The 22,068-nt window shown below is 45.3% G+C and overlaps 1 long non-coding RNA gene across 3 annotated transcripts; it reads left to right on the forward strand.

Moving 5' to 3' along the window:
- Positions 1 to 822: 822 nt before the first annotated feature.
- LOC123000900 (uncharacterized) lies at positions 823 to 22,061 on the forward strand. Of its 3 annotated transcripts, XR_007189931.2 has the most exons (6): positions 843 to 990; positions 1,440 to 1,598; positions 2,577 to 2,690; positions 4,506 to 4,583; positions 8,675 to 8,766; positions 9,429 to 13,576. It is a non-coding gene; the product is annotated as an uncharacterized LOC123000900 (long non-coding RNA). The 3 variants fall into 3 exon arrangements; XR_008959737.1 differs by having other exon boundaries at positions 823 to 1,598; XR_006409273.3 differs by lacking the exons at positions 843 to 990; positions 9,429 to 13,576 and adding an exon at positions 21,469 to 22,061 and having other exon boundaries at positions 1,293 to 1,598.
- Positions 22,062 to 22,068: the final 7 nt, after the last annotated feature.

Below are 22,068 nucleotides of genomic sequence, written 5' to 3' on the forward strand. Positions count from 1 at the left end.
TTTTATATGTTGTATGTATTATGTGCTGTATTCTTGCAATAAAATAAGCGAGAGAAAAGAAAATGTTACTGAGAAAATTGTAAGGAAGAGAAAATACAGTTATAGTATTGAATTTATCAATAGAAAAATCTGTATAAATGGATCCATGCAGTTCAAACCCAACCTGCTCAAGGGTCGACTGTAGTTTATATTTAAAGCCATGGGGCAGGACAAAGTCACAGAGGGTGTGAGTCTGGATAGAAGGAAACACTGAGGACTCAGCCTTGGGGTGCTCCAGTATTTGGAAGCTGGGAAGATGGGGATGCTCCAGCAGGTGTCTGAAAGGTAGCTTCCAGTGAGGGAGGACAGGAGATAAGGATCTAGAAGTCAAATGAACAAAGTGTTTCCAGAAGGAGGATCATCACTTCCAATCAATGATGCTGTAGATCAGTAAATGAGGACCGAGAATGGACCACTGGAGTTGACAACATGGAGGCCACCAGTGGCCTGGATGAGAGAGCAGTGTTAATGGAGTGGCACGGTTAGGGGGAAGCCTGGTTAGAGTTGGCACAAGAGAGAATGGAGAAGGTAGAAATATAGGCAGAATCTGGGCAATTCTTTAAAGTAGTTTTGCTATAAAATAGAACTGAGAAATTGGGCAGTAGTTGGAGAGAGATTTTTTTAGTAACACGTAATGCTCCAGCATAGTATTGTTCTGAGAGGGATAATGCAGTTTAGAGAGAAAAACCAGTGATTCATAAGGCGGAGGCGACTTGGAAATGACTTTTCTGGAGTAGATGACAGGGTTTGGCCACAGATAAGCACAAGGGCCATTGTGTCATGGTGTCAGGAGAGAAGCAGAGTGCGTTGTACAGATGCAGGTCGGTGGTGGATTTGGCCATGGAGGCATATAGAAGTTCTGCTCTAATTTTCTCCCTTTTTTCAAGTAAGATGCAAGTACATCAGCTGAGAGTGATGCCCAACCAGGAAGTGGGAGCAAAATTAAGTAAAGTAAGTTCCCCGTTTTCACGGGTTGACGTGACAAGCATGAGGCAAATAGACTAACCATGGCAATAGAGTGTGCTGGGGGCTGCAGCAGAGGTAAACCCGGGAGCCCACGGGATCGTGTGGAAGACCACTGAAACCAGAACGGGCGTGTCAGGTAACCCCCACCCCTGCAAGGTGACATGGGAGTTGAGATCGAATGAGAGTTGGTCGTGCAGGGGTTGAGTGTGGACATAATCTTCCTGGAAGAGCGCCCTGCTGAGGTTGAGAGCCCTGAGCTGGAAATGGGAGGGCAGCCTGGCTCCTTTGGGACTGGAGACCATGCCAGCCCTTCTTGGGTTCTGCCTGGTCTGGAGGCTGGGCAGTTGTGAGCAGCCAGGGGACACGAGCCTACTGTCTGAGGTGCTTCAGGCTCAGAGCAGCGGTGCAAGATGATCTCTTCTCCCTGTGACCAGGAAGATTGCTCTGTGTCCTTCAGACCTGGTTACGGATACAGGAAGGGGAAGGCGAGCTGCAACAAGGAGCGGGACACAAGAGGACCAGCGCTGCTCTGTAAACTCCATGAAGTCGGGAACCAGGTTGCTGGCATACAGTAGATGCTCAATAAATCTCTGGTGAGTGAAGGGCGGCTGGCTCAGACAGCAAATGGTTCCTAAAGAGTAGGCATGAATGGGCGCTGGACACAGGAGAGGGAAGGAGTGGGAGGGTGAGGGGTGGGGGCGAGGGACAGGGAATTTTCGCTCAGGGAGGGAAGATCAAGACTCCAGAAATTCCGACGGGCTGTGTTCATCGTCATTGAGACCTGCACAGTCTCCCTCAGGGTGTGCTGCTTGGAAAGCAGTTATTACACTGACAGCCAGCAAATAATTAAGTTGTTTAGAACTTGGGTCGTTTGTTCTCCGACTAATTAAACTTTATGTATCTAGCTGTTCCCTAAACATTATTCTAAGAGTGCACCATGAACATTACCACCTTGTGCACCACGGGCACCATGAGGTTGGCATTAGTGCCCACGGGGGAATATTTTATGATGTGTGCTGATAAACTCCCAAGACAGATGAAACAGAGACGTATGAGAGCACCCCATAAAACAAATCCTATTGGACTTTCATTGTGAACGTTTGGCATTGGCAGTTAAAATGATAATGTAACGCCCTTTTGCTCAACACATAAAACTCAATGAGCACTATAAGAACTCCATCTTTTTATCAGCATCTGATATGCTCGAAAATAGAACTCGAATATCTACTGCGTGGCAGTTGAAAGTAAATAGGTTTTACAACCCCAGCTGTGAAATTCCCTTCAGCTGAAATCCGGGAGCAGTCCTGAAAACCTCAAATGTCAGTTTGTCAATGTCGTTTACGAAAGAGTTTTTGAGGATTTACACTGATTTGGAGACCTCATAGTCACCAGATCTTGCGTAAGAGCAATGACAGTCCTTTAAAGCAAAACAAGTCAAACCAAATGCATTGCATACTGTTCAGTGTTGAGCATATAATTTTAAGTAGTATAATAGCTATGTAAAGATATGAACGAATGCTGTGTACCTTCAGAACACATTGAGAAAGCAGGCTGCTGTCTTGTTTCTGCAGTTAGAAATGGTTGCCATGCGTGGCATTTCCTTGGAGAAGGCCCTAGAGAGCAAGCCTGGAAGACTGGGCAAATGCCCTCACCCATCTGCAGCCCCAGCCCAACCCTCTTTGAAGGTAAAACAAAAATAACAACAACAAAAGCATTCATTTTCTGTTCTAGCTTATAAAGAAAAAAAAAATAGATATCGGTTGAAGTTACTACGGAATTTTGAAAAACTGAATAATAGCATGATTTATAAAATGGAGGGAGAAATTGCTAGGAACTGCTTGATTATTTACCAGCTAAAGGTTGGCCATGAAAGAAACTTCCTTGGTTTGGGTGGCAGTTGAGAAGGGCAGCATGACAGTCACCTGGTGCTCACAGCACAAGCCTTCCTCCAGCACCCAGGAGAAGCTGAGCCAAGTGGCTGGGTTTACAATCCTTGCCCACACTTCATCTGCATGATCCTGTTCTCTGAAATCTCCAAAGTGGCTATAAATTTCCTGAGAGAAAGATTTATTCTTGAAATACCAGAACTGTAGTTAGAAAAAAGATTTTGGATGTATAAGTCATAACATGTCAGTTTGGTTTGGCCAGGATCTTGTCTCCCTATTAACAAATCATTTCTGAAATACAAGCTAGCATGAAAATGTGCAATGCTTTGTAAATGTGGTGTACTAAAATCTGTGTAACGGGATCTCTTGGCTGCCTGCAAAGCCCAGAAACTTCCCTCTGAGCCATCCTGTGCCTCATCAATCCATGTGTTATGGAGAAGCCAGAGTCCTTTGAGACAGCTGGCGTTTGAAAGCTCTAACAGGAAGAGCGATAGTCACCAAAACCCAATCTCCCATGAGGAGGCAGGTAAGACTGAGGATGGAAAGGAATCAACAGATAGAATAAAAAGGAAGAGAACAAACACTTATTGAGCACTTACTGTGTGCCAGGGGCTTTATATACTCTGTCTGATTTATCTCTCATAAGAACCCTGTATGCCGGATTTCGTTATTTTCAATGTACGGACTGGAGCACTTCAAGTAGAAAAAGTTGATTGAGTGGCCCAAGGTGACTCACGGAGCTAGGGTGCACCTAAGTGAGGATTTACCTCTTATTAACTACTCACGAGGGTAACTCATTTGGATGTCCCCTGTCTACGGGGAAGAGAAATCTCTTGCATATTTGGGGTTAGTGAGGGCTTCCTCAGTACCAGGCATTGCGTTAGTCCTCAGAATTTAAACAACAGATAAGCCTCAGGCTCTGGAGAGGCCAGGAGACTGCTGGAAACGTCTGGATGAGCCTCAGCCTTCTTCCTGCGACTCTAACCAGGTCCAAAGGCACCCCAAATCACAGAAAGACAGCTGCTGTGCAGTGAGTACTTAACTTGTGCCTATTATTAGTTCTTTAGAGAATCCAAAAGAAACAAGAGGTTGAAAGAACAGATATATCCAAAGATTGAACCACAGGACCACTTGGAATTTGCGACGGTAGAGCAAAAATAGTTCGGTAACTTACCCCACGCCTGAATAGGCCGCATATGAACATTCTTGAATCGATCTACACCACCAGGACCTAACTTCTTGCCCAAGCGCAAGCCTGGGAAAGCCAGAGCCCAAAAAACCGCACCATAAAAAAGCTTTTTATGTACATACTAGAGAGAAAAGGAAATGGCTTCTGACGTTCCTGTAGACATGGTCCAATCTCTGCTTTGCACAGCAGGTCTCAGCACATTTCTCTGTGATTTTCAGGGTTTTCTGTTGGCTAACTTTCAAGCTCGGATTTCAAAAGGAAAAATAATTTTACCTTTCAGCTTTGTTTATTCAACCAGGCTAGGCAAAGGGATTAGTAGGCCTCTTGACATTTACATTTTAACTGCTCATTATGCTAACAATTCCCCCGTTGTTTTCCAGAATTACGGCAACTGCTTAGTTTCTAATCAATGTTTTTCCTCTAAGACTCTGTTCTCTTCTGATCTGCTGAGAAGCGATATTGGTTCCTCCCAAGAAGATTCCGTTACCTCAGAGTCACCACAGGTAAACTAAATTGTTCTTTTGTGAGGCCTTCAAAAATGTTTTGATGATGTTGCAATGGTTTCCTCTGATCAGAAGACTGGCGAGATGGCAGTGGGGAAAATGAAGTGAGTAAGAGATTGAAGCACGAACCAGAACAGGTGTGCCCGTGAGAGGGGGCAGCCTTGTTGGCGTGGGGCCCCTGCGTAGGGGGTTATTCCCTCCGTTAGCTGAGGAATGTTGTTACCCGAACACCTCACTCCCTAGCCTGGTTGGTGAACTGAGATGGCAGTAACCGCCCCCCCAAAATGGCTGCCAAGAGGATCAGCAAGAAGCGGTATCATGTTCTTCTATAGACAATGAGAAGATGCCAGCAAGGAGAAGTCCACCTACATACACAGCATTCCTGTGGGGCCCGCGTCCCCTCTCTCCCCGCCGGGCACAGGCGCTTCCTGGCAGGCCTCGCGCGTGGCAGCTGCTTGGCCTCCTGACAGCTGAGGGCTTAACCAGCTGCCATTTGTTTCCGCTACATCCAGAGGTGACAAGGACAGCAATTCCCGAGGGCTCAGTGCCCATGCAGAAGCACCAAAGAGAGAACGAGAGCCACAGTTTGTAGGACAGCTAAGGCCTCCCTGGAACTCGGCAACTCTGTCGACACCTCCTGAATGAGGCTGGGCTATGGTTATTTGAGTCACTTGTTGGGTTCGTAGATTCTTGTCTTACCCCCACCCCACCTGTCAGATTTTAAGCAACTTGTGCGTATGGTGCCATTCATGTAACTTTTCCTTATGCCTGTACTGGACTAGTGATACCGAGGGATGAGAGATAGTCCTTGTCCCAAAGAATATTCTAGGGGATGAAGTCAACACCATAACTGAGTAAATAATGTAACACCGTGGCAATTGGGGTGATTCTGAAGTGGTTAGAATCAGACGGGAAAAGGGCAATACTTGCACTTTGGACTTCACAGGGGTTTGAATAGTGATGGGTGTGGAAGCCTGGCTGTCCTGGGGTGGGAGATAGGCTAGCCGTGCCTTAACGTGAATGCTGGGAGACTCTGACTTGGCATCCTAGCCCCATGTGACCTTGCATGGCCCCAACATCTCGCCTGTGCTCTCTTCCAAAATAGAAGCATTGGACACCCTGGTCTTCTAATCCTTTCCAGCTGAAAATGCTACGTTTTCATAAAATATTTTGTCTGTCCAGGATGTACAAATAATGTTGACACTTGTGTGGGCGTAGTCTGAAAGCATCACAATGTCACACAGAGGCCCTTTCCTTATGTTTTGCTTAATGCTTAATGGTTGCTGAGATCTTGATGTAAGAGAGGGACTACACCACGCACCTTACTCACGTGAAACACTTTCAATGTGCCGCTGATCCTATGGGAAAGGCGCAGTGATTATAATCTTTGATCTGCAAATGAAGATGCAGAGACCCAGAGAGGTCAGCTCACTTGCCCAAGGTCACACAGTCAGTGTGTGGCAGAGCTGAGATGGGGATGAAGACAGACCCGAGAACCTCTGTCCTTGACCATCACTTCCTCTGACTTCCCCGAGTTCCCCACGGATGGATGCTAGCTCCCTATGCTATAGGAACTTTCACTCTGAAAGAAAGTGCAGGAGAAAGCAGGAAAGACTTAGAGAAGAGGGTGCTTAAAAACACTCCATAGGAGGGGTGCCTGGGTGGCTCGGTCGGTTAAGCGTCTGCCTTTGGCTCAGGTCATGATCCCAGGGTCCTGGGATTGAGCCCCACGTCGGGCTCCCTGCTCACCTGGGAGTCTGCTTCTCCCTCTCCCTCTGCCCCCTACTCCTACTCTCTCTCTCTCACTCACTGTCTCTCAAATAAATAAATAAAATCTTAAACAACACTCCATAGGAACTGAAATAAGAAACTGAAGGAAGGTAGAATCTGAGAGAAGCGTGCTGAAGGGCAGGGGGTGTGGTTACTGGGAGCGTGAATTGGAGACTCTCCCTAGAGCTGGAAAGTGGCTTCCTGGCTTCGGCTTTCCATTTGGAACAGCCCACTTGGTGGCGAGGGGACCAGAGATTCAGGAGTAGTGTAAAATCTTCACCCAGCTCTTGCTGGTGTTGTTTATTAGCCCAAGAAAAGCACTCATTGTCCCCGACAAGACTAACCAAGTTTGATGAATGCAAGCCATCACTGGGCATTCTGAAGGGACACGGACTACCTAGATAAAATGTTTTGCTGCAATTCGATTTAAATCTAATAAACATCTGTTGAGAATCTGAAATGTGTTGGGTACTGTGATGTGATTCCATACATGCCATTTTATCCCCAAGTTCGATGTAAAATGAGGTGTCACTATGACTAGAATGTGGCATGACTCATTCTCTCATAATGGGAATTAGAATCACTACTGTTTATCCAGCATCTCTTTCGCAGGAACTTTAGATACATTGTGTCATTTATTCCCCAAGATAACACTACGAGGCCTGAATAATCATTCTTATTCTGCAGATGAGGAAACAAATATCAAATAAACTCAGTTCTTCCCCAAGGCCTTAAACCCAGTGAAGTGGAAAAGAGAGGGACTTTAAAAGAAGCAATGAAACAAGGACAGAATTATATATCTACTGAGATGAGACTGTTTCGTAAAACAAAAATTGGTGAAAAGATAGAGAATCTTGCCAAATTGTCTTTCCCCACACGGCAGGGAAAGGGTGTTCAGCATAGCCCAGAAGTAGACCCACACTATGGAAGTCAACTGACCTTTGATAAAAAGCAAAGGCAATTCAATGGAGAAAAAAATACTCTTTTCAGCAAATGGTGCTGGAACAACTGGACATCCACATGCCAGACAATGAATCTGGGACACAGAGTTTATACCTTTTACAAAAATTTATTTAAACTGGATCATGGGCCTACATGTAAGACACAAAACTATGAAAGTTGTAAAGCAGTGAGCTGGAGATAACTTTTTAAGATATGACCCCAGAAACACAATTCATGAAAAAAGAACTGTTACACTCGACTTCATTGAAATTAAGAACAACGCCATTAAAGACACACTCAGAGAATGAGAAGGCAAAGTATATGTATCCAAAATATGTAAAGAACTCTTAAAACACAAGAGAAGGCAAACAACTAAATTAAAAAATGGGCAAACACCTGACCAGACACCTCACCAAAGAAGAGTCACAGATGGCGAGCAAGCACATGAAAAGATGCACCACGTCCCAAGTCTCTGGGGAATTGCAAATGAAAACAACAACGAGATAGCACTAAGCACCAGTTAGAACGGTGCAGGTCTAGACCACTGACCATACCCCATGCTGGTGAGGGTGTAGACCACCAGGGACTTTCGTTCATTGCTGGTAGGATTGAAAAGGGGTACGGTCACTTTGGAAGATAGTTTGGCAGTTTCTTACAAAGTGGACCCTAGTCTTATCATATGATCCAGCAATTGTGCTCACAGGTATCTCCCCAACTGAATGGAAAGTGTGTCACACAAAAACCTGCACCAAATGTTTATAGAAGCTTTATTCATAATTACCAAACACTGAGAGGAAACCAAGGTGTCTTTCCACAGGCAAATGGATACACACACTGTGATAATAATGGCATGTTACTCAGCGATGAAAAGAAATGAGACATCAGGCTATGAAGGGACACAGAAAACTTAAATGTATATTGCTGGGTGAAACCAGTAGGAAAAGGTGACATACAGTATGATTCCCACTATATGACATTCTAGAAGAGACTAAACTATAGAGATAGTAAACAAGATCAGTGGTTGCCAGAGACAGAAGGGGAGGCATGAGTAGGGAACAGGGAGTATTTTTAGGGCTGTGAAACTCTTCTGTACGAGACTGTAATGAGGGATACGTGTCCTTATACATTTGTTCAAACCCATAGGATGTACAACACAAAGAGTGATCCCTAATGTAAACTATGGACTTCAGTTAATAGTAACATATCAACATTAGTTCATCAGTTGTAACAAGTGTACCACACAAATGAGAGATATTAATAATTGGGGGAAACTGGGGGGAAAGGGGGTTTGTGCAAACTATACTTTCTGTGCAATTTTTCTGTAAACCTAAAAATGCTCTAAAAAATAAATTGTTTGTTTTTTTTTTTTGTCTTTAAAGTAAGCTCCATGCGGGGGACCGAACTCATGACTCTGAGATCAGGACTTGAGCTGAGATCAAGAGTTGGATGCTTAACCGACAGAACCACCCAGGTACCCCTAAAAAATAAATTCTATTACAAATTTTTTTTTTAAAATCAGGTGATGTGAAAAGAGCTGCCCATGGCCACCCCAGGGAAATGTACGCATTCAACCAAGTTCTGGTAGGCGTTCCCAGATAAAGCATAAAAGACATCTCACAGCTCTCGGGATTCTATCTTATTATTAGATTAGACTATGCCTCCTCCAAATACTACGTCCCTTATTTGGGGTATCATTGGCTGATTGTAATGGATCCTTTGGTCACAGAGACCACAAGTGGAGAGACAATGGGATCTGGATCCTCTCTTGCTGTAAGATGTGTGTCCCACGGACATGTCACTGTCCCCAGACGGAGCACCAGAGGAGCCAACTCTGGAATAACTAGGGGAGGAAGACGTGTGGAGGCTGTCAGGATAGGTCCCGGGCATGGGGGCCACCCTGTGATGGGAGCGGGTTCTCTCCTAGGAGCAGCGTATACATGTTTGGAAAGAGAGCTCTAGGAAGGGTGGGCTTTGACTGGGACTGCTGGGGTGGTGAGGTCAGGGATTGGAGACCTCTTCCTCATGACAGGTCTTCAAGGTCTCCTGAGGGACTCAGGAGAAGTACAAATGGACAAGTTTAATCTTTCTTTTATCATATTGCAATTCTCTTCCGGAATGGTCTCAATACTTCAGTAAAGAAGAAGTCTTACCTGCACAATCTGATCAAGAATTTTGAGAAGAGTAAAGAATCTAGATCTAAGGAGAGACACTTAAGCCCTGCAGCCCCTCGGAATGACCCGAGCAGCTGACAAAGAGCGCTGATGCCTGACGTTCATCCCCAGAATTGAACTGATCTGGGATGTGACCTGGATCAGGATGTTTTGAAAGTCCCCAGGTGGTTCCAAGGAGCAGCCAAGTTTGAGAACCACAAGGCAGGAAGCATAGGTTTGTTCGACTCCCTCTCTTCTGGGGTGCCTGGGGGTGGTGGCGTCTGTCCATTCAGCGCGCCATGACTCAGCGGACTTTTTAAAAGGGCTAAAGGAAGCTTTCCTTCTGCGTGAGGTAAATGGCAAGACCCAGCCTGACCCCCAGGTCTGTGTGAGCCGAAAGCCCATGCTCCTTTTCAAAGCCCAAGGGAAGCAGAGATTGGTCAGTTTTAGCCTTATCTGACCGTTTTGCTGCAGCCACATGAGAGGATATGACAGGGAACCCAGAAGCTTTCAGAATTTATTTTCAGATATCTGGCAGGGTTTTCCATTCTGTAGACTGTATTCATTTTAGAAGTCACAGGGATGATGCGTGGTTATTTGCTATGTAAGTGCAGTAAGACTTGTAATCAGGAATGCTTAGGAGAGGAGGACAGTCCTGTGAGCTGACAGGGAGCCCCAAGGAGCCTAAAAACTCACACCAGCTGAAGATTTTTTTTTTTTAATTAGAGATAGAGAACTAAATTCAGCTATTTTATTTTATTTTATTTTAAGATTTTACTTATTTATTTGAGAGAGAGTGAGAGAGAGAGAGAGCATGAGCTGGGGGAGGGGCAGTGGGAGAGGGAGAAGCAAGCAGACTCTCTGTGAGCAGGGAGCCCAATGTGGGGCTCGATGCCAGGACCCTGAGATCATGATCTGAGCTGAAGGCAGACGCTTAGCCAACTAAGCCACCCAGGCGTTCCTAAATTCAGCTATTTGAATGGCCCTCTGTGCAGTAATGCTCCCCAAAAAGTAGAGAATAAAAAGCGAGGAGGAAAATGTATAAGTCAGTGTTTCCTTTTGTCAGAATCAAAGCATAGCCCAGTTCCTGCAGGGAGCTCTGGGACGCTGTGGTGTCCTCGACCTCCCACGTAGCAGGGAACAGGGATACACCCTGCACCATCCTTCTCAGTAAAGAAGTCCTGGGGCTGTCTGTCTAGCAGCTTTGGATTAGGGCTCGTCGCCCTTGCCTCAGGAGGCAAAAGCAGATGGTCATATCTGATGGGGACTGAGGCAGAATATTCGCCATCAGGGCATGTGGAACAGTAAGAACATTATGGTTCACAGTCCTGCAGTAAAGAAAAGTAGCCTCACTTCACTGTCGGACAGACAGCGCTGGGCAGACCAAGGGGACTAGACTGAAGTAGAGGTGCCTAGCCGTGGCCACCCATCATAATGATCTGAGAAGATTTAAAAAATGTGGGTGCCCGAATGTCACCCCTCGGGCCACAGTCATCTGCCTTGTGTAACTGTGAAGTGCCAGACAGAAGTCGGAGCAAGTTGGACAGCAGCTGGGAATTCACAGTGACTGTCAAACGTTTCAGGGCAACATTTCATGGCAATCTGCCAGTCTGAGAGAGGGGTGAATGAAGCAGGCTCTGAGTGAAGTGTTCTGCCCAGATCCTTCTATCAATGCCTATTGATATCATGATCATTGTTAACTGTGTTGTTTAAGGAAACGACGGACAAGAGCAGCCTTTGGAAGAACAATGTTCTTCTGAGCAAAGAAACTGATTAAGGAAGATGTAATGTAGCTAGACGTAGTTCTAAGAAGTAAACATTTGTTGAGTACTTGCTATGAAATCAAATGCTGGGGAAAAAACATGGAAGGGACACTGTGTCTGCCTAAAGGGGCTGGCGACTTATAAGAAGGGATAGACATTAAAAGACACAATGCCCACTTAATGCTTACTGGTACTCCAGGCTGATACGGAAGACATGGGAGCACAGAGCCCAGGGCTGGGGTTTGTGGAGGCTTCTAGAAGATGGAGATGCCTGGGCTAGGTCATGGAGGAGGAACCAGCCAGGTGGAGAGCATGGGAAGAATGCTCTGGGCAGTGGAACAGTGTGAACAAAGAAAGATATGAAGTTAGGAAAGAGTTGGTGGGTGAATGCAGGAGTCCTGAGGGGTTGGCCAGATCTCTTGTGCACATGTCACTGCTAGGTCATCACTTGTGTGGAAAATCATGTCCAGACAGCATTAGAACCAAAGTCAGTAGCCAATTACCCCTTCTCCTCATGTCTCCCACCATCTTCCTCTCTCCTCCATAGACTGCCCCCTTGGGGTGTGCCTCCCATCTCTCTCTCTTCCATATTGTCCCCACACAGAGATTGCTGCCCAACCCATGGTCAGCTCTGGGGACATGGAGAATACCCTCATCAGTGCTTTGGGGTTAAGCACATTATCATCGAGTCTATCTTGAGTGGGATTTTTACAGCTTTCTACCTTTTCTACTGTGGAGTAGAAAGGGCAAGATTTGGTCCAGATAGCCCTGGGTTCGAGTTTCTCCTGCACCATGTGTTAGCTGGAGCACATCCTTGCTGGACACTCTACTCCCAGATTGTGTGAGTATGATTCTGAGCAGAGGGCTTGCTCAGGGCCGGGGTAGGGGCGATGGGGGGATGGACTCAGTAACTCTAAGCATCCTGTGCTTGCCTTTCATTGCCTACTCTTTGCTTCTTTTCAAGCCAGAGCCCATTCTAACATGTCCCAGTCATTGCACAAATAAAGCCTTAGGGGTCTGCTCCTCTCCCCAGAAGAAAAGGCAAGGAAAACCAAGCTAGACAAACTAAATCTCATAGCAATTGATTCTTGTTGAACTCATTATACTCTTGGCCTTTCTACATCATCTATTTTTTTTTTTGAAGATTTTACATATTTATTTGAAGGAGAGCGTGTGTGCAAGTGAGAGTGAGCAGGGGGAGTGAGAGAATCTCAGGCAGACTCCCCACTGAGCAGAGAGACCCATGTGGGGCTTGATCTCAGGACCCTGAGATCATGACCTGAGCTGAAATCAAGAGTCGGACACTTAACCAACTGAGCCCCCCAGCTGCCCCACATCACCTATTCGTTAAAGATTTTTACCACTTTTATGTCAAAAGATCTAGTAACTTTTGGGTAATTATGTGGGTCTAGGTAATTTCTTTTACAGGAAAGATGATAGCACATTCAATATAATGAATGAAAATAGCCTTAATACTGTTCCACTTGGTACGTCATAGGGCCATCATCATGATCTGTGTGATTTCCACGTAGATAAATAATCACAAGAAAACAGGGGAATAGCTGGTAACGATGTACTTTAAGTGCTTATCCTCAAGCCATTTTTCATAAAGAATATTCATTAGATTTCCAAAGGAAATGAAAAAATAGGGTTCTTACTATTCAAAATGAAAGTCTTTGTATAATGGCTTACTTCTTAATATTTTTCGAGACACTTTCTATCTTTTTAATCAGGGAATATGCAAATTCCCCAAAAGAAAAGAGCATAGCACAAAAAGAGCCGTATGGATGTCTGTTTCAATCAGCTTTCATGATTTCCCAGGAGGCACTGATTTAGTGGCAGGCTTCCCATCCTTCTGGACATTTCTCCTGTACACAGCTGCTGCTGCTGCTCCATGTTCCTGAGCCTAACTAACCTGAGCAGAACTGACCTCTTGAATAACCCCCTTCTTCTTTCCTTGTCCCATACCGCAGTCCCACTCTCCTCTCACCCTCTTGTGCTCTCAGCGCCACTCTCGAGTTCCCATCAGGAGCAATTAATCTCTCCATAAACGCTGAACACAGCTCAGGCAGCTCTGGTGCTCCATTCCTCAGACTTTTGATATAACCATTGTCTTAGTTTCGTTCTCCCCAAGAGCTGACCCTAAGACCACGCTCAGTGCACACAGCTCATCTGGGAGGTGATTCCAGGTAACAGCAGAGGAATGGAGAAGTAAGACACAAAAGCAGAAGCAGGGGCGCCTGGGTGGCATAGCGGTTAAGCGTCTGCCTCTGGCTCAGGGCGTGATCCCGGCATTATGGGATCGAGCCCCACATCAGGCTCCTCCGCTATGAGCCTGCTTCTTCCTCTCCCACTCCCCCTGCTTGTGTTCCCTCTCTCGCTGGCTGTCCCTATCTCTGTTGAATAAATAAATAAAAAAAAAATTAAAAAAAAAAGAAAAGCAGAAGCAGCAAATAAAGGTTCATTATCAAGCTAGTTACCAGTGAGCCTGCAGTCAGACATTTCAACTGTTTAATGCGGCTATAGAGTCTCTCAAAAGAAGGAATGACATCTGAAGGGTGAGGAAGCCGGGATACTTGTACACTAGCCTCCAGCATCCACACCGCCATTTATTGTTGATCTCCAGCATTTCCAGCCTTTTCTGTGGAGGTGGCAACGTGAGTTCCTACAGCAGGTGCTTGCAGCTGCGAGTCCAGTGAGGGCACACCGAAATTGTAATGACAGGGACACATGGGCAGGGCATGGCAGGGTCTGTTACAGCCACCATGGGGCTGTCTTGCCGGAGTGGGCTCCTCCAAATGCTTTGCTCACACATGGCTCGTGATGGCAAATATGTTTCACTTAGAGTGTCAACTCCAATCCATTATTAGTGGCTTTGTTGAGAAAGATTCTGGGGTTCGTTAAAGGATGGTGGAAGAGAGAACCCGTGGTTGTCCACAGATCTTTGCCAGGAAGAAGTTGGAGAAAGACTGGTAATACCTTGCTCGATGTTTGTGGTCTTGAATCTCGGAATCATTCCTGAAAGTGATAGGTAGAACTGAGTCCCCTCAGCGCCCACAGGAAAATGAAAATGCCAAGGGGAAGTGGATGGGTGATCAGGACTGTTGAGAGAACCCCCTCACGCTAAAGACCCTGCTGTCCTTCAGGGAGGTCATGGGTGACCACACCCTGTAACTTCGTCTTAGTGCGGGTGTTACTTTCATTGAGCTCCTTACATCGTCTGGGCTTTAGCTAACTTGTCTGGGCACAAGTGTGAAAATGTGCCCAGGGGAAGAAAGCAAATGAATTATCCTGAGTAGTGGCCAATTTTAGTTGAAGACTGATATTTTGTGTGACTTTTTTAAACGCCGGTTTTTCCTAGATTGAATATTAATTAATGCATTCATTAAGAGGCACTTCGTGAGTATCTGTTGTAGGCCAGCCATTATTATATGCTCTTGGGAAATAAAAAGATTAATAAGGCATAGTGCAGGCCCTCAAAAAAATCCCATCATCTGGGGAGAGGGGGCCATATACACCCTATCAAGATATCCAGGTTCTGGATTTTCATCCTGAGCCTGACACTTACTAGTAGGGTGACTTGGACACATTGATTGAATCTCTTTGTGCCTCTGCTTCTTCCCTGCCACCTACTTCCCAGAGTTGTTGGGGAAATTATATCTGATAATACCTGCAAAATTGAAATGATCAACATTCAGTCCATGTACGCTCTTTGCTTTGCCTACGAGAGCACAGATTAGGAGCATTTCATTTCCTCTCTGGAGAACCCAGAAGACTCGAGAGAGGAGCTGATCCTTGGACTGTGCAATGGAGGACGAGCAAGAATACACAAATGCAATGGGAGCAGGGCTCCTCCAGGCCAGAAGACAGCCACAGGCAAGGGGACAGGATGGAGGAGGGGGAGGCGGGGCGTTGTTGAGGGAGCAGCCACACAGGGGGAGGGGTGAATGTCACACTCACTTTTCTTGCCATGGTCAAAGCCACATTTTGCAGATACGACTCTGGCAAAGAATCTATGAGTATATATGAATTGCTATCAAGTTCCCTCACCCTTTTCTCTCTAGGTTTACCAAATAGGTACTGAATCTAAAATCAAAACATACCCACTTGAATTTGCTAAGCAATTTAGCCCAGTTGGAATGCCTGCAGCAGCAAGGCTGGCATGGATCCTGTAACATATCACGCGTGCTGGGCGCTGCTCTGAACCCAGCTCTTAGGCAAGGCCACTTCCAGCACGGAGCTCTCTTAGAGCCAGATGGGGCGAGACGCCACGTGCCAGGACCTCAGGCCTTTTTATCTGTGAACATGTGCAGAAAAATCAGCGGCGTCCACTAAGGCAGCTCTGGAAATCCCGCTAAACCAACCTCTTTGAGTCTGATTACCAAATTATTATTTGCACCAACTTTGGTTACATGGAGCCCTGGAAAACAGAGCTTTTGTTAAAATGTATCTTTGACTTTGTTTATGGAGCGCAGCTTGCAGGGTGCATCTGAAGGACGGGGGAAGAAAAGGGAGCAGGGGTTTATAAAATCAACGCAACAGGAGTATTTCTGTGCTGTCCTAGTCCAAACTGGGCAATTAATAAGAGAATTATACACTGTTCTGTTCAAGCTGAAAGGACCTAATTCCGTTCTTGCCTCAGGAAGGTGTCCGAGCCCCAATCCCCCAGCCAGTTACTGGCAGATCCAGGACTAGAGTCCAGGTTGGTAAATATGGGGAAGAAGTTACTCTTTGAATTGATTAAACAACATTTAGAGGTAACATCCTGACTTCATGATTGTTCTTGCAAACTGGCTAATAAAAATACAATAGAAAATCTTATGATTTTATGTTTTCTAGTAGTCACACTGAAGGAAGTGAAAAGAACAGGGGAAATTAATTTTAATAATGCATTCTGCATTTTATTCAACCCAATATATCTAAGATGTGATTTAAATATGTAATCAAACTAAAAATTACTAATCAGATATTTTTTACACACTTTCTGGGGGCCTAGTCTTTGAAGTCCAGGAGTTATCTTACACTTACTGCACATTTCAGTTTGGATGAGCCACATGGCAAGTGCCCAGCAGCCACCTGTAGCTGGTGACTGCCCCATGGGACCGCAGAGGTATAGACAATAGAGCGTTGGCTGTTCCCCTTTATGGATATTCATTCATTCATTCATTCATTCATTCATTCAAATTCAATGAATATGCAGAGGGCTCCTGTTTTGTGCTTATCTCTGGATACGAAACAGGCATACATAATAGTTCTTGCTTTCAGGGTCCTGAGAGTCTGGTGCAGGAGACCAGCAATAAGTTGGCAAATATACACACCAAGGTACGTACAAATGTATGTGTATGTGTATGCGCATAGACAGTGTTAGGTCATTAGTTTGGGGTTGGGGGGGTCCTAGGAAGGAAAGCAGTAGGGTGTCATTAGACATCACGGTGCTCCTTTAGGTCCTGAAGTCACGGATGACTTCTCTGAGCCTGCAACAGCTAAGCCCAAACCTGAAAGGGAAGAAGCCGGTGATTTAAAGAGTCAGCCAGGGGAAAGCATTCCAGCCTGAGCAAAGGACTTAGGGGAAGAACCAGAAAAAGGCCAGTGTGGCTGAGGGGAAAGCCCTGGTGTTTTTTCCTCGGCTTGTTTACAAGTTAGAGAAAATGGTCATATTTCACGCATTGTTCATTTCTCTGCTGAAAATAGCCAACAGTCATGACTTGATGGAAGCATCAGGCCTGATTAGGAGGGGCAGAACAATGGCACAAGGCCATGGGAAATTCCAAAGGGTAGTGGAGAGCCCAGCCCATCCCAAGGCCAAAGCTATCCCTAAAAGCATGAAGGGTCTGAGCATAAACAAGATGGGCATCAATCATATGTACTATGTTGGGGCGTGGCTCCCTCTCCCTGCGAGAACCCCTATCACTCGGCACTAGATTAAAGCACCAAGGGACTCATGCCTTCGAGTTGCCTGGGAAAGCACTCCTCCAGATATTTGCTCTTACCAGTCTGGAATAGTCTGCTCTTGGGACCAGAAAAAGGCTGTCGGCAAAGTTTTAGGGCAGTCACTTACCATCGGAAACAACCACGATGAAATCATTTCAGTGAAATGAGTTGCCTTAACCTCTAGAGAAAAGGATCTCACATTTTCCTTGATTAATGGCTTCTAGTAGTTTAAGCCTTTTCCAGGAAACCTCCCTTAATGTTCGATCACACCCTCCCATCTGAGTTTAGCAGCATCACTGAGTGCTTGGAGGCCGAGTAGATACTTTAGTGGGCCTCAGAAGTGGACAGAGAGACTGCAGTGTAAGCCTCCCCTGCTTGCTCTCAGGGGAGCACAGTGCAAATGCCTCTTAAAGCAACTCTCGCTTTTCTGGATGAATGTTCTCATTCTCTCTCTCTCTCTCTCCTTCTCTCTCTCTCTTTTTCTCCTTCTTACGACTCTCTCTGGAACTAATTGTCTTTACGTTCCCCATAACTTCTTCAGCTACAGCTGTAGAGAGCAGAACAAGTTGCTAGAAATTCCCATCAAGAGAGACATGTCATTGGAAGATGACTACATTAATTTCCCATTAAATGGCACGAAAGGGTCATGCCTCCAAAATATTGTCACCTGTAAACCCCAGGCAATGAAATGCCACTTAGGAGGAAAGATACTTTGGGCCTTACAGGCAAAGGACTTAGGTTTGATTCAGGTAATCAGGCTCCCCAGCAGGGCCCTAGAAGGTGGGGGTAGTGGGCTAAAGGACAGTAAGTTTTGACAGAGGAAGACGGGGTAGAAGGTTAAGGAAGAAAGAGAAATGCAAACGTTCAAGGTCTCCAGCAGAGCAGGGGACAAGCCTGTGAAGACATTTGAGTGGAACATTTGAGAACCACGGAGACTGTGAAAACCTAAGGCAAGTTGCCGAAACGGGAGGCAGGATTCAGGAAGTTTTCAGAGTTAAAGCACACTTCATCCATTGCACAGTTTTTCCTAAGGCCAGCCTGCAAGAAGCACAAACCTCTTACGATGTCTGAGATGCAGCCTTCTTGCCACAATGCATCACTCGTCCATCACTCAATGTGGATTTATGAGCGCCCACCGCGTACAAGGCACAGTCCAGTGCGGGGGCTATCGCCCCATCTTGAGGACCTGCACTTTGGAATATCTCTGGTTACTTTAGACCATTTTCCAGCATGTCTTATCCTTACCATTTTCATTTTCCATTTGTTCAACTAACTTCTGTGTTATATGATCCTATCCTAATATCTCACTCTTTCTTTCTTTCTTTCTTTCTTTCTTTCTTTCTTTCTTTCTTTCTTTTTTTTGAGGATTGAAGTGAAAAACCAATATGATATTAAAAGCTTGGGCTGGGGCGCCTGGGTGGCACAGCGGTTAAGCGTCTGCCTTCGGCTCAGGGCATGATCCTGGCGTTATGGGATCGAGCCCCACATCAGGCTCATTTGCTATGAGCCTGCTTCTTCCTCTCCCACTCCCCCTGCTTGTGTTCCCTCTCTCACTGGCTGTCTCTATCTCTGTCAAATAAATAAATAAAATCTTTAAAAAAAAAAAAAAAGCTTGGGCTTATCCACCATCTATTATCAGCTTCTTCTTCCAGTCTAAATGAAGGAGAATTGACCTCTTATTCCTTCTCTTGCTGCTTATCAGACTGATGATCGGGGGTCGGGGGGCAGGAACTAACATTCACTAAGCCTCTACTACTGTGCCAAGCACTTTACTTCTATGATTCCATTTGTAGAGTCTAACAACTCTATTAATTTTATTTTATAGGTGAAGAAACTCAAGTTTCAGAGAGCTTAAATAACTTGCCTAAGCATGGGCAGCTGATAAGGGACAGAGTCAAAGTTGGACCCAGATCTGTGTAACCATCAAATCAAATGCTTTCCAATGTACAAGAGTTTTCTGCTCTTTTTATTTTTAAAATTTTTATTATTATAAAAATATGGGGCTTGAACTCACAACCCCGAGATCAAGACATGACCTGAGATCAAGAGTTGGACACTTAACGGACTAGCCACCCAGGCACCCCTCTGCTAATTTGAAGACATGGTGGCTAAGTACACAAACTGGGGGCCCAGTCAGCATGGGTTTGAGTCCCCACCTTGCCATTTACTAGCCGTACAAACTTGTGCAAGTCACTTCATCCTTCTGTGTTTCAGTGGCATTATCTATAAAATAGGGCTCCAAATAGTGCCTTCCTCATGTCAGGTGGGAACAGAATGAATGAACTAATATTAGAAAGCCCTTAGACTACTGCCCAACATATAGGCAGTGATCCATAAATACTAGCTGTTATAATGAAAAGCTGTGATTACTATAGAAATATCCCATGGTTTTATTTTCAAAAGCATTTCTAAGCAGCTATCTACTAGAGCTCATGGGGATTTTTTTTTTTTTTTTTTTGCTCCGTGCCTTAAAGTCATCATGTCTTTTTTAATGCCAAAATTCATATTAATCAGAATTTGCTTCAGCACTCAATTTCTAGTAGAATAGCTGAGAAAAATATGCTGTAGCTACTTACTGGTATATTAAGCAATTTTAAATGATGACAAAGAGCTATTACCCAAATGGAAACATGCCTTCATAATGATAGGTGAAAAAGGAGGGGCGTAAAATTATGCAAATACTGTGAATGCCTGCATATGAAAAAATAGATTGGGACAAAAAGACCAAAATTATAACAGTTTTTATGTGAGCAACCTGAAATTGTGGGTGAGTTTTTCCTTTACTTTCTAACATTTTTGTTATATGATTTGGTTATTTTTATACATTATGATAAAATAATGCACCATCACAATGCTCTCCGTAATACATATAAAGACAAATATAATAATTTTAATTTCACACATATGTGAGAAGGTGAGTTTTGTATAAAGTAAAAGGCTAAGAGTATTCAGAAATATCATATGAAATGATTAAAAAAAAACTTTCAGAAGGAGTAAGAACCAAAGTACTTGTATAAAAAAAATAAATTTTCCTTAATAGCTGAAATTGGCTGGCCGTGCTAAGAAAATGCTAGAGGGGCCAGGAGGAAATGTGAGGCTGCTTACATTTCCACTGTGGAAGTATTTCTGTTGGATGGAGGCTTCTTCTCCTCTCTCAAGCCTTCAAGAACTCTGCCCAAATCAGGGGCCAATGTGCTGTCGACAGCGTGACCCCTCACCCTACTCCCTTCCCCACAGGGATCTCTTTGGCCTGACTTGCTCCCTGTGCTCCAACGGGGCCCCAGCTGGTCCCAGGATCTCTGCAAGCTCTCACTTCTGCAATTCTTGCCTGAGTCTCTTCTCTACTTTCCCCTCCCTCCTCTCCCCTCTCTTCCCCGCTTCCCTGACACCAACAGGGCGTCACTGGAAACTTGCACAAATGTCTATCCGCCATTGCTGGGGCACAGCCGTCACAGAGGGAAGTGAGGCAATTCAAGGCCGCCAGTCATTGCCCCACATGACAGCTACGCAGGAGCTCTGGCATCTGAATGTCTGATTCGAACTCACCACGTCACCACTTAGCAGTGAGCTGACTTGAGGCATGTCACTTCAATGCATTAAGCCTCGGGTTCCCCATCTATACAGCTGGGGTGATAACGACAGTATCTACTCTAGAACGCGCCGGCATGGTCAGCGCTCAGTGAACATCGGCCACTATTATCACGTTTCTGTGGAAGTTTCAGCTCCAGGTTTACCCCTGAGATATCTGCTTCCTCAATTCTGTTCTGAATGCCCCTCTTTTAAGAAGGATTTATTTATTTATTTCAGAGAGAGAGAGAACACACGTGGGAGGGGCAGAGGGAGAGGGAGAATCTCAAGCAGACTTCAGGCTGAGCGCAGAGCCTGATGCAGGGCTTGATCCCAAGACCCTGAGACCATGACCTGAGCCGAAATCAAGATTCGGACACTCAACCAGCTGTGCCACCCAGGCACCCCTTTTCTGAATCCCTTTTTGCCATGAAGCCAGTCGCAGCTCTTCCTTCCCTCCCACCCACCTCTTTCCCTCCACTTGCCCCACACATTATGTTCCTACACGATGACAGAAGACAGAGAGCCTGATATACTGTATAGAAAGGCACAGCCACTTACCCAGAGCCTAGCGCCAGCCACCACCGGGTCCCCTCTAAACCCTCGTTTTTATTTTCTTCCTGTGAGGCCCACAGAGACTAGGCGACCTGCCCAGACTCTCCGCTACCAAGTGGTGGATCTGAAACATAGTGTTTGGCTGATGACACCAAAGTCCACATATATCCCAAGTACATATTTAATTATTTTTCTTTTCTTTTTCAGGAGGATTGACGGAAGTGCTAAAGAACGAATCGGTATTGGTAGGAGAGGAACAAGGCACACCAGTTGTCCCTGAATCCCAGTGTCTCTCCAGTCACACCACTCCGCTGCCTGGGGGCAGAGCCCTGCTTTGTCTCCTGACCTCAGGGCAGCCCCAGGGACAGGAGGTGCTGCCCGCTCACCTGGGTGGCAGTGGGAGGGGGGAAGAGAGGAAACCGCAGTCATCGCTTGCTTTACACAAAGGAAAGTTCTGAAGAAATTGAGTATACATCTTGGTAAATTCGGTCATATTTTCAATTGACGTTTAATTTCACCAACGTGCTCCACAAAGAGAAAGAAACCGTGGTCCCGAGACCACAAAAGAAGGCAGTAAACCATTTACAATCGTGCATTTAGACAACAAGTATTATGAAATGTTTTAACACATCCACTTAACTAAAAATAATGTGATAAAAATAGAGCCGAGTCCACCAGAAACTATAAAGAGAAAACAGATTCATTTCTTTGGAGCCTCTCTTGGGATTCACGGGCGTACATATTTTCTTTCACACCAAAATTACCCTCGAAGTTCTCTTCTTCCAACAGCTCTTCTCCCCTTGCACA

The sequence above is a fragment of the Ursus arctos genome, unplaced genomic scaffold (assembly GCF_023065955.2).
Source record: "Ursus arctos isolate Adak ecotype North America unplaced genomic scaffold, UrsArc2.0 scaffold_17, whole genome shotgun sequence".
NCBI classification, from domain to species: Eukaryota; Metazoa; Chordata; class Mammalia; order Carnivora; family Ursidae; genus Ursus; species Ursus arctos.